The 11,686-nt window shown below is 41.7% G+C and overlaps 1 long non-coding RNA gene across 1 annotated transcript; it reads right to left on the minus strand.

Moving 5' to 3' along the window:
- Nucleotides 1–3,519: 3,519 nt before the first annotated feature.
- Nucleotides 3,520–10,073, minus strand: LOC149301470 (uncharacterized). Its single transcript, XR_016272247.1, has 3 exons — nt 9,965–10,073; nt 6,836–6,939; nt 3,520–3,919 (listed from the first exon to the last, which is right to left on the minus strand). It is a non-coding gene; the product is annotated as an uncharacterized LOC149301470 (long non-coding RNA).
- Between the last annotated feature and the right edge of the window lie 1,613 nt (nt 10,074–11,686).

Genomic DNA, 11,686 nt, shown 5'->3' on the forward strand with positions numbered 1-11,686 from the left:
GAAGGAACTGGCAAAACCACCTCCGAGTATACATTGCATAAGAAAATCCTACAAACCTCTACCATGAGCAGGGGGCAATTTTTGGCCGCAGAGCCAAACTAGCCCTGAGATGAGATGTCAGCACTGCCACACCAAGAGTACTTCACCCAAAGTAGATGAAACGACGGCTAACATGAGTCTCACTCCGTCACATGCAGACATCCTACGTGTAAGTTTGGGGAATCGTTTTGGTCAAGGCACTGCCATGTTGTACCAAGCGTGGAAGGGAGAGACAAGATACATACAGACTTTTAGCACCACGGATCTTCAAGGTGGCTCTCACGACAAGTTTTAGCTTGATTCAGCTGAGGTGTGGCTGCAGGGATTCTGCAGAGAGAGAGACAGAAGTAGGCCTGGACATGCATAAAAAGTCACAACTTCCTAGAAAAGCCGGTGTGGTACGATGGGAGGTGCTGGTTGTGCAAATCAAATCGGCACCCATCCCTTTTTTCCACCCCATTAATCCTCTGTCATCCCACTTTTCAGTTGCTTCTAAAATGTCCTGGTTTCTTTCTCCTCTTCCCACTTTGCCCCTTTGTCCTGAGCTTACTTCTGTTGCTGCAAACTCAGTTCAAAATGCAAAAGTACTTTGCACTCAACTCAATAGGGAGAGAGGAGAGGAGAGGAAGGGTAAAATCTTGCCCTTTCCAGTGGCCTCAAGCAAAAGCAAACTGCTGCAGCCTCTTCTAGCTCATGTGCTTTTTCTCACTAATACTTTTTGTCATCTTGACCACACCGATGTTACTTGGCCACACATCTCCCAGTTCTCCCCTGTGACATACTGGAAGGTATGAAACCCTAATTTGACCACCAAGAATCATAAGGCTATAAAATCTCTAAGACAATGGACTGACCCCTTAAATCTAACATGCTCCAAACCACCACCAAGTATTGCTTACCTTTTCCTTTAGGGCTGTCCACGATCTTCAGCAAAGGTAACACTGCTAGCGATCGGAACAACACAAAACTTTGGCTCAGAGGATCCATAAATGCAGTCCCCAACTTGCCAATGGCTAGGATATCTTTTCCTCGGGTGACAGCACCGGATAAAGGAGACAGGCCTGGTATGTAAAAAGTGGCTTTCTGAGTTCCTAACAAATGCCTGTTACAGACTGCCAAAATAAAGCTGCTTTGGGTCTCTTTGGAGGTATGCTGTTTAAATGATGCATGCACCCTAAGAATCCGGAAGCTGCACCAAAGCTGCCCTCCAGTGCTTAGGAATGGAGTGTGGCTTTGGCGCGACCTCCGGACTCTTAGGACCCATGCGTCATTTAAATAGCATACCTCCAAAGAGACCCGAAGCAGCTTTATTTTGGCAGTCTGTAATAGGCCAAAGCTTGGAAAATTTATGTTTGCATTACCTTTTGCAATGACAAATAGCCACGATGGCTTGGGGGATTCTGGGAGACATAGTTCAAAAGCTTTCAGAGTTGTAGTTCTGGATTGATTTGATGTAAGGATATGGCCGTTGAACCTTGTTTAATCGACAGAGTAGTATCCTCAGCCTCTGCACTTCACAGGCCCAAGGCATCCAGCAACTCAAAACACATTGCATCCGAGCTTTGACAACTATTTTGGACTCTCCTTTAGTCAGCTCCCTTCTCTTCCTCTAGAAAATATATCCCACCGACGAAAACTGCAAGCGGTGAAACCGTTCCAATCCCTCAGCAGGACATGGGCAAGAGAAGAACGAATGGGGGAGATAGTTTATGTACTGCCTAGTTGTATAACAGCAGTACTCTCTATTGATTTGCAGTATTCTCACAATAAATAGCTTTTGAGTTTTAATTAAACCTCTCAATTTGTTTCCAGCCATTAGTCAATCTCAGCGGCAACTTATTGTTCGGCGCAGTATATTATAAAAGCAGGGAGAAATTAGCTCATAATTTATTTAGTGGACCGATTTTCCCAGGATAATTTATTTACCTACGAGGGGCAAAAAAGTACAAAGAACACAAGGTTGGCAGTGGGAACGGCCGGTCGCAAGACTTTGCTCGGCCTTCTCTAACCTGCTGCCTTCCAAAGGTTTAGGATATCAAGTCTCCCCAAGCCTGTCTTGCATGGCGAATAGCCAGGCATCTTGCGAGTTGTAGTCCTAAACATCTGGAAGGTACCAGGTTGGAGATGTCTGACTTACAGCACCTCCAGATGGGAAGAAAATATCTGGAAGTCCTAGATTTTATTCTTGTACAAAGCAATTTTTTTGGTGGGGAGGGCGGTAAAGAGATTCACATTATTGTTTCTTCATCCCAAAGTATTTCCTGGGAGCGCTCAGCATTACCAAAACCTTTTCATTCCTGCTCTCCAGGTCAGTTTCAATGAACTATTATTACTTATTATATATTCTTATTGGCCTGTTACAGACTGCCAAAATAAAGCTGCTTCGGGTCTCTTTGGAGGTATGCTGTTTAAATGATGCATGCATCCTAAGAATCCGGAAACTGCACCAAAGCTGCACTCCAGTACTTAGGAATGGAGTGTGGTTTTGGTGCGACCTTCGGACTCTTAGGACCCATGCATCATTTAAATAGCATACCTCCAAAGAGACCCCAAGCAGCTTTATTTGGGCAGTCTGTAACAGGCCTATACTCCTAATATAGGGATTCAAGTTTCAATTAACTCAGTACTTTCTGAAATGATGTGCACTTGTACTTACCCTCTGCGTTCCTACATTCTTGGAATTACCAAAGATGGCCTCCACCATGTAAACTATAGGAACTAAAGGACTTCTGCAATGTGGAGTAAACCCAGAAAGGTAAGCGTTCTGCACTAACGCATGATAGCTATACATTAGGTTTGTGCATGGTACATTTGGAACCTCAAACCTTGGTTTGGATTCAAAAACAATAACTACCACAGCGCAATGTCTGAATTCAGTCAATGGACTTTAAGAAATATCAACGATAACCCAGTTCATTCTCATACCACTGAAATGAAAAGTACATTCTGTTTTATGCAGATGGGTTGTTTTCTCTTGGGAGTTGAAAGAGACCATCTTGGAAAGCGGTTTTTCGGAGCCACAACCCCCCGAAATGGTTAACTTCAAAGCAGAAGAGTCAAAATTTTATGAGTAACGGAAGGGAGGGGAGGGACAGAATTTAAAAAGAGACATGATGTATAATTCTGCACTAAGGTGAATCAAATCAACAAACCGATCGATTTGATTCATCACAGAAAAATTATTTTTTCAAAGGGTTTGCCTGTGACTGTATTAACAAAAGGGGCATAAGTCTGCCTTTCGCGGTTAAAAATTAGGGCACCGGCTGATTTGCTTCTGGAGATGTCTGACCTGGCCATGGTGACACATGCCTCGCTCGCATCCCATTTGGATTGCAGTAACATACTGCAATTAGGGGCCGCATTTGGAAAGCATTCAGAAACTCCAGTAGGTAAAAGCTTGCTGCAGCCAGACTATTGCCTGGAGCCGATTACTGAAAGAACAGAAACTCCTTGGTACAATAATTTCACCAGCTACTGATCTGTTTCCAGCTACGATTCAAAGGGGTTGGTTGTAATCTATAAAGCCCTAAATGGCTTAGATCCAGACTATCTGAAAGACTTTAATTCCTTCTATGAGCCGACCCAAATTTTGAGATCCGCTGCGGAAGGCTCTTCCCAAACTATGGAAATCCTTTCCACCGGAAGCTATTCCTTCTACAGCAGGCAAAGACCTTTCATACAGACAGGTGCGGAGGGGTCTTTTAATGGTGTGTGACGTTCTTACCCTTTTCTTGATAAGTTTTTAACTGTTTTTAAAAGTTTTAACACAGCGCTTGGTTTGTAGATGATCGCTTGCTTGTTTTTAATTGCTCTTCGTCTTCGGGGTTGAAAGCGATGAGATGGATTTCGTTTTGATTCATTTCGGAAGCCGTCTTAAATCCTGTGCTGGGAAAAAGGTGGGATAGTAAATACAATAAAATAAAATGTTTAGAAATTATGTTTAAAAACAACACCTGAGTTCTTTTTTTCCCATTCAGGGCAGAAGGAGAAATCGGCGTTGGCCTCATCTTCCTTGTTTCCACCCTTTCGTTGACCACGAACGGCTCCCATCTTCCTCCGCTTTTTTGACAAGCCATAAAGCCTGTCCTGTTCCATCAGGCTTTTAATGTTCAATGTTTTGCCACTTGTTAATTTTAACAGCCCCTCGTAAATTTTATGGTATCGTTTAATTCCTTGTTTTATACGGTCGCCCTCGCTGCGCGCGAGACGGAATGGGCGGTTTTAGGACGCCATTAGATAAATAAATAAAAACCAATTTTTCTAAAAGTCGTTTAAAGATGCCACATACGACCAGCCTTTGCTCAGCCAAATATCTCAAACGGCCTTTCAAAACAGGTCATGATGAGCCATAATATAGAATGCGCAGAATGTTTTGGGGTCTGCCTTCTTCAGTTGCGCAAAATAAAAGCGAGCTGCGTCCAAAGTGATAGTTTTTAACTCTCTGCTTTCGACACTCTTCGGTGGCTGATATTACTATACATGAAGCCATGTGAAGTTAGGGTCTTAAGTCTATGAATGCAGAAATTATCCTTTTTCTGTCTAAAACACCTGAAGGAGATGGCACTTAGTACCAAAGAAGAACAAATCCAAGATGTTGTTCCAAGCTGAAGTACCAGGTTGTTTCAGCTCACTGGTCAGGACTGCAGATTCATGGTTCCTGAAGCATGTACACAGATCTGTGGTTTCTTCCCCTATGTACTGCAGATGACATCCTACATGTGACATATGTCGGCATCCGGTCCGATAAATAAGATTGCAGGACTGGCAGGTTATGTCTTGTTTAATATAGTAGGCCTTGTGCCAGTTGTTGCGCTAGTAAAATTGACAGCCTGCTTAAGATACTTACTGTTAAGGCGATGCTTTGAATCACAAACGTATACAGTATAATACTTATTATACCCACTTATTATACAAACTTATTATACACACTTAAATAGCAGATTACAATTACAGACAAACGTCTGACAAGGAAGCTCCTTTCACCAAAATACTGGATAGGCTCCCTAACCCCTCTTGAAGAGTCACTAAAGTCTGTCTTCAGCTATCATGAGACCATGTGGTTCTTCTTGCCTGACTCTGGACGGAGATGGGACTCATCCCTCCACATCTGCAGTTTTGATATTTGCGGATTTGATTCATATGTTCTCTCTAGGAATATCTAGTCCTCCTTTGCAACTGTATGGTCAACTTTAACTAAAAGTTGCACTGAAAGACATAGAGATTCCTAGAGAGAATACTCTACTAGGCCTTTGTAGGTCCTCCAGCGCAGTTCAATGGTCAGTGTCTGTCGGACGTTGACCACAGAGTTGCCCTGGAGGACCTAGAGATTCCTAGAGAGAGTACTCTATTAGGCCTTTGTAGCTCCTCCAGTACAGTTCGATGGTCAGTGTCTGTCGGACGTTGACCACAGAGTTGCCCTGGAGGACCTAGAGATTCCTAGAGAGAGTACTCTATTAGGCCTTTGTAGCTCCTCCAGTGCAGTTCAATAGTCAGTGTCTGTCGGACGTTGACCACAGAGTTGCCCTGGAGGACCTAGAGATTCCTAGAGATAATACTCTACTAGGCCTTTGTAGCTCCTCCAGCACAGTTCTATGGTCAGTGTCTATCGGACGTTGACCACAGAGTTAGCCTGGAGGACCTAGAGATTCCTAGAGAGGTGTCCTCTCAGGTAAAAACATGGTGTTTCTGTTATTTGCGGCTTTCCCATATCCACAGGGGTCTTGTGCCCCTAACCCTAGTGAATGTGGAAGAGTGGATTCTTCCTCTCACCAACCCAGAGAACTGTTGTTGCTAACTGCCTTCAAGTTAACCATGACTCATGGAGACCCTGTGCATGAAACATCTCCAACCATTTATCTATCTACTACATGGTCTTCCTCTCTTTTTACTGCCTTACTACCCTTTCCAAGCATTATTGTCTTTTCTAATGAGTCAAGCATGCCCTCTCACGATGTGGCAGAAGTACAACAGCTTAAATTTAATCATTTTGGCTTCTAGGGAGAGTTCAGGATTGATTTGATCCAGGACCCATTTGTTTGTCTTTTAGCTGTCCATGATACCCACAGAACTCTTCTCCAGCACATCTCAAATAAACCGACTTTCTTTCTATTTGCTTTCTTGACAGTCCAGCTCTCACGCCCATAGACAGCAATGGGAAATATCAGATATGGACAACCCTAACTTTAGTGTTCAGTTGCATATCTTTGCACTTCAGGATCTTGTCTAGTTTTCATAGCTCCCTTTCCCAGTCCTAGTCTTCCTCTGATATCTTGACTGCAACCTGATCATTCTGATGGAAAGTCTTCAGCTATTTTCAATTTCCTCATAGTCTACATTATGAGTTTATGTAAATCCTCTGTGATTATTTTTGTTTTCTTAATGTTCAACAGTAAGCCTGCCTTAAAGAATCATAGATCTACCATACATACTTGACTATAAGTCGACCTCATGTATACGTCGAGGGCACGTTTTGGGGCCAAAAGTATGGGTTTTGACATGACTGCGGATAAGTTGAGGGTAAAACGTAGGGGCATATAGCAAAGGATTTAAAGGATGAAGCAAAGCAAAACAATGTCAAATAACATATAAAATTTCAGCAGACATAACTCTTTGTGCTTGCTCTTAAGACTGTATGGATGAGAGAGTAGAGGAGTCAGTCTCTAATAATGAATGGCTGTAAGATTGTTGTACGGTTTTGTTCAAAGAAATGTCCAACCAGTATTCTCCTATCATTTGGCCTTTCTCATCTGCAAATGGAAGGTTATTACCATGCCCATATCATTAATTTATTACTTACAGATTGAGATATTTCAGCTGGAGGATCTGGCAAAACGATCGCTAATAAAACAGCCTTCACTCCAATTGGTGGGATTTCTCTGGCGCTCCGATGCAATTTCCCAGCTGCCAAAACAAATTGCCAAAGACCAACATTAGCCGATCGAACTTTCAAGCAGGGCTATCCTTAACTATTCCCAAGCCAAAGCTTGGGGAAATTACTTCTTTTGGACTACACCTCCCAGAATCCAAGGTGGGAGTTGTAGTCCAAAAGAAACCAGGCTCTGCTGCAACCATCCACTGCTGCACCTACTAAAGCTAAGTCGAAAGAAAATGCATGCAGCGCCATTGTGTGAAAACGCTTCTGTTTCTTGAGCATCAGTCAAACCTGAGCCAGACATTTTGCAGCGAAAGAAGCTGCTGTATTAAATATTCATCACACGGAATTGAAAATGTGATTACATTTAACAATAAGGACTGAGCGATTCTCAGTTATCAAAAAAGCTTCTGTGAGATCAGTCGCTGGTCGAAAAGCTGGAAGGGATGGATGCAACTTGAGTTGTTTGTGAGGAATTGGGTGGGAAAGACGTCTATAGCCTACATAGTGTTTGCAAGAACTTTAAAAAGTTAAGTTTTGGGTGTTTGGTTGAATGAATTATAGGATTACATGGAGATAGATAAGCTAACTTTCCTTACTAAAAGGAAGCCAATGGAAGATTTTTATAGGATGCGGGAAGCTGGAAGTAAAAGGAAACTATACAGTGATAATTTTGGAATGAAATGGAATTAATCTGATAACGATTTGTTTGAACGAGTTTAGGAAGTGGATTAAAACACAACCGTAACGATGATGGAAATATTTTAATAACAATAATAGGCAGAATGGAATGAATTGGACAATTTGATCTAGACTACAAGCAAAGAGACAATTTGATCTGGACTATAAGCAAAGAGACAATTTGATCTAGACTATAAGCAAAGAGGCAATTTGATCTAGACTATAAGCAAAGAGACAATTTGATCTAGACTCTAAGCAAAGAGACAATTTGATATAGACTATAAGCACAGAGACAGCTTGATCTAGACTATAAGCAGACAGTTTGATCTAGACTATAAGCAAAGAGACAATTTGATCTAGACTCTAAGCAAAGAGACAATTTGATCTAGACTATAAGCAAAGAGACAGATTGATCTAGACTATAAGCAGACAGTTTGATCTAGACTATAAGGAAAGAGACAATTTGATCTAGACTATAAGCAAAGAGACAGACTGATCTAGACTATAAGCAGACAGTTTGATCTAGACTATAAGCAAAGAGACAATTTGATCTAGACTATAAGCAAAGAGACAATTTGATCTAGACTATAAGCAAAGAGACAATTTGATCTAGACTATAAGCAGACAGTTTGATTTAGACTATAAGCAAAGAGACAATTTGATCTAGACTATAAGCAAAGAGACAGTTTGATCTAGACTATAAGCAAAGAAACAGTTTGATCTAGACTATATGTTTGATCAGTTGATCATAATAAATCTATTCTATCTGATCTAGACTATAAACAAACAAAGGGTAGGTGGATAAATGAAAGTTAATAATAATAATAATAATATGAAAGTTAACCTAATATGATGTAAATTATAGTGTTGGAGATAAAAACAAAGGAAGTAGGGGTATATTAAGTTCGAGTTATAGATATTGATGATTATGTAAACACTTTATATCACTACGGAAATATATACGTAATTTGAATGTGTTTTTCTTTTTATATATTTGGAAAATCAATTAAAATATTGTTAGTTTTGAGGACTACAGTTCCCCATGGCTGCTATGGAAATCTGGGTATTGTAATCAAAAACCTAAGCTCTGACCTGTCGCTGTATTTAAGTTAAAATGTACTTTAAAAGACAGAACCAAATCTGATAGCAGGGAGAAAAAGGGGACAGGGGTGATGGATTATCCTCAAGTGAGGAGCCTCAAGAAATGCACAAAGCCAACCAAACTAACACAAAATGGAAAGCAACAAAAGCAATGCGGTAAGAAAAGAGGGAGGCTGCACTAAAGGTGGATTGATTCCATTAAGAAAGCCAGAGGACTCAGTCTGCAAGACCTGAGCAGGGCAGATGATCACCGGGGATCTGGGAGATCTCTTGTTCATAGGGTCGCCGTAAATCGAAGACGACCGGATGGCAAATAAAGACGCAACAACACAAGAATACTAAAGACTGAGTGCATGTTGAGCACAGCCACAGAATGCTGAGGATCAGTTGAAAAGAAACAGATGTAAAACGTGTGTGTGTGCGATGGAATGGTTTGCTGAAGGAGGGCATGACTGGCATTACAAACAGGAGAGATCCTCTAAGGAGATGGGAATACACTGCAACATTTTGTTGCAAGCCCCACCTGTGTGTGTATGTGTGTGCGCACGCATGCCTTCAAGTTGCCTGTCGACTTATGGCAGCCCTATACATTTTTCAAAGGGTTTTCTTAGGCAAGGAATACTCAGAGGTGGCTTTAGCAGTTCCTTCCTCTGAAATAGAGCCTACAGCACTTGGTATTTGTTGGTGGTGGTATGCCATCCAAGGACTAACCAGAGCTGACCCTGCTTAGCTTCCAAGATGAGACAGGATCTGGCCTTTTGGGTATTTAGGCCATCCCACCTGTCTAGTAATAAACTAAGAGATGTAGTGTCACAGTTTCCTAGAAGTATTTGGCCCACACTGAAGTGAGTGACAACCTGACAGCAAGACTTAAAGGACACAAAGGACATAAATAAAGCTAATAATAATAATAATAATAATAATAATAATAATAATAATAATAATAATAAAGGATTTTGAATCTGAATTGACATTCTCACATACCGATGGCATATATACCGTATATACTCGACTATAAGTCAACCTCATGTATAAGCCAGGGGTGAAAGTATGTATGTTGATATGACCCATGTATATATCTAAAAGACGAAGCAATGGAAAACAATGCCAAAACACTTACAAACTTCCAACAGTCAGAACTGTTTGCGCTCATCCTAACGGCTGGATGGATGAGAGAATAGAGAGGGGTCAATGCTTCCAGGACAGATCATGCTCTTGCTTTTCACCAGGGCATGGTTCCTTTTTAAATAAGAGTTAAAGCACAGTACTTACATTGACCAGCGGCTAAGTCGAATCAGGATTTGGGGGTCAGTTTTTGGATTAAACCTTCTCGACTTATACTTTATAGACAGTATATACAGTCCTTGGTTTCCACTCCACGAAATGCATCTGAGGAAGCAGAATGAAGTCTACGAAAAGCTCATGCTGCCAATGTCTTCCTTTCAGTTAGTCTCAAAGGTTAGATACAAGATCTCTCTACATCAGTGGTTCCCAATCTTCCTAATGCCGCGACCCCTTAATACAGTTCCTCATGTTGTGGTGACCCAAACCCATGAAATTATTTTCATTGCTACTTCATAACTGTAATTAAATAGGTGTTTTCCAATGGTCTTAGGCAACCCCCATGAAAGGGTCATTTGACCCCCAAAGGGGTCCCGTCCCACAAGTTGAGAACCACTGCTCTACATATAAGGTACAATTCCCTCTATACCTTAAAGGACATATTTCTGGAAGTATAAAGAAAGGCAGGGCTTTGACCACCACACCCTGAAGTCTTTGGTTTTTTAAAAGGAGTCCCAACATCTTTACGGGGAGGAAATCTTGCAATAAAGATGTTGTTTCCCTAAGACTCTTACAATAAGCCTCCGCATCTGACCACGAACTCCGTGCTTTTCATATCTGAAAACCCTCCCAAGACATGCTAGTTGTTGCGTTCCACAGGGACAGCTAACCTTTAAGCTCTCTTCTTGATGCTTTTCAATATTAGCATCAACCGAGAAAGGGAAAAAAGGGGGGGAGAAGTTACATACCTTCCGCTGAGCCATGCCTCAGAGGAGAGCGATCCGCAAGAAGCCTGTACATGCAAATAACGTTAATTAGTGGGTTTTTATAATTCAGTTCCTCCTTTTTTTGGTGCACAGAGGAGCAGGGGGTACGGAAGGGCGGGCAAGAGGCAATAATCTGAGCTAAATTTTCATCTTAATTACTTTTGCTTATTAAAGTTGTCTTGCAGCCCGCTGCAAAGGAAACCCACCCACCCACCCACCCAAAAAAATGAAAGCAGACATACAGCATCAGGACCTTATATGTTTCTGTTAAAAGGGTCGGGGGGGAGAGAAAGGGCGGGAGCATACACCCCACAAAACCGTTTCGGCACCCACGGCGGAGAAAGGCAAACACAATTTCCCCGACATAAAATATTCATCGCCGCCGAAGGATTTCAAATTGCGCTCCTTTAATTTATAAGTCAAATGAGATACATAAAAGCGTAAGAGCATCAGAAGAGCCGGGTCGGAGTCGACCAAAGGCCTCTCTAGTTCAACGTTTTGTTTACACAGAGGCCAATGAGTAGCTTCTGGGCAGCCCACAGGCAGGGACCTGACTGCAAAAAACATCTCCATTTCCCACTCCTCGGGATAGAAATCAAAGATGTATTACAGATCTATACCGGGGTATAAAGATGCCCATTGAGACGGAAGCAATGGATATATTGCCAATTATATCGGAGGTGGTATGTAGCCATTGATTGATCTTTAATCCTATTAAAGCTACCCAAGTTGGCAGGGATTCTGGGAGCTGAAATCCAAGACACCTGGAGGGTCAAAGTTTGGGAACGGCTGCTTTAATCCATGGATGCCCGCATCCTAACAAAAGCATACCATTGACAAACATGTACAAAACAGAGAATAGAGAAACCTCAGTTTAAAAACATGTACACTTTACTGTGTCCAAGGCACAAAATTAGGATGGAATGAGCTTCACAAAGGAGAACCT

The sequence above is a fragment of the Sceloporus occidentalis genome, unplaced genomic scaffold (assembly GCF_023333645.1).
Source record: "Sceloporus occidentalis isolate IW3139 unplaced genomic scaffold, rSceOcc1.0.p SCAF_21, whole genome shotgun sequence".
NCBI classification, from domain to species: domain Eukaryota; kingdom Metazoa; phylum Chordata; class Lepidosauria; order Squamata; family Phrynosomatidae; genus Sceloporus; species Sceloporus occidentalis.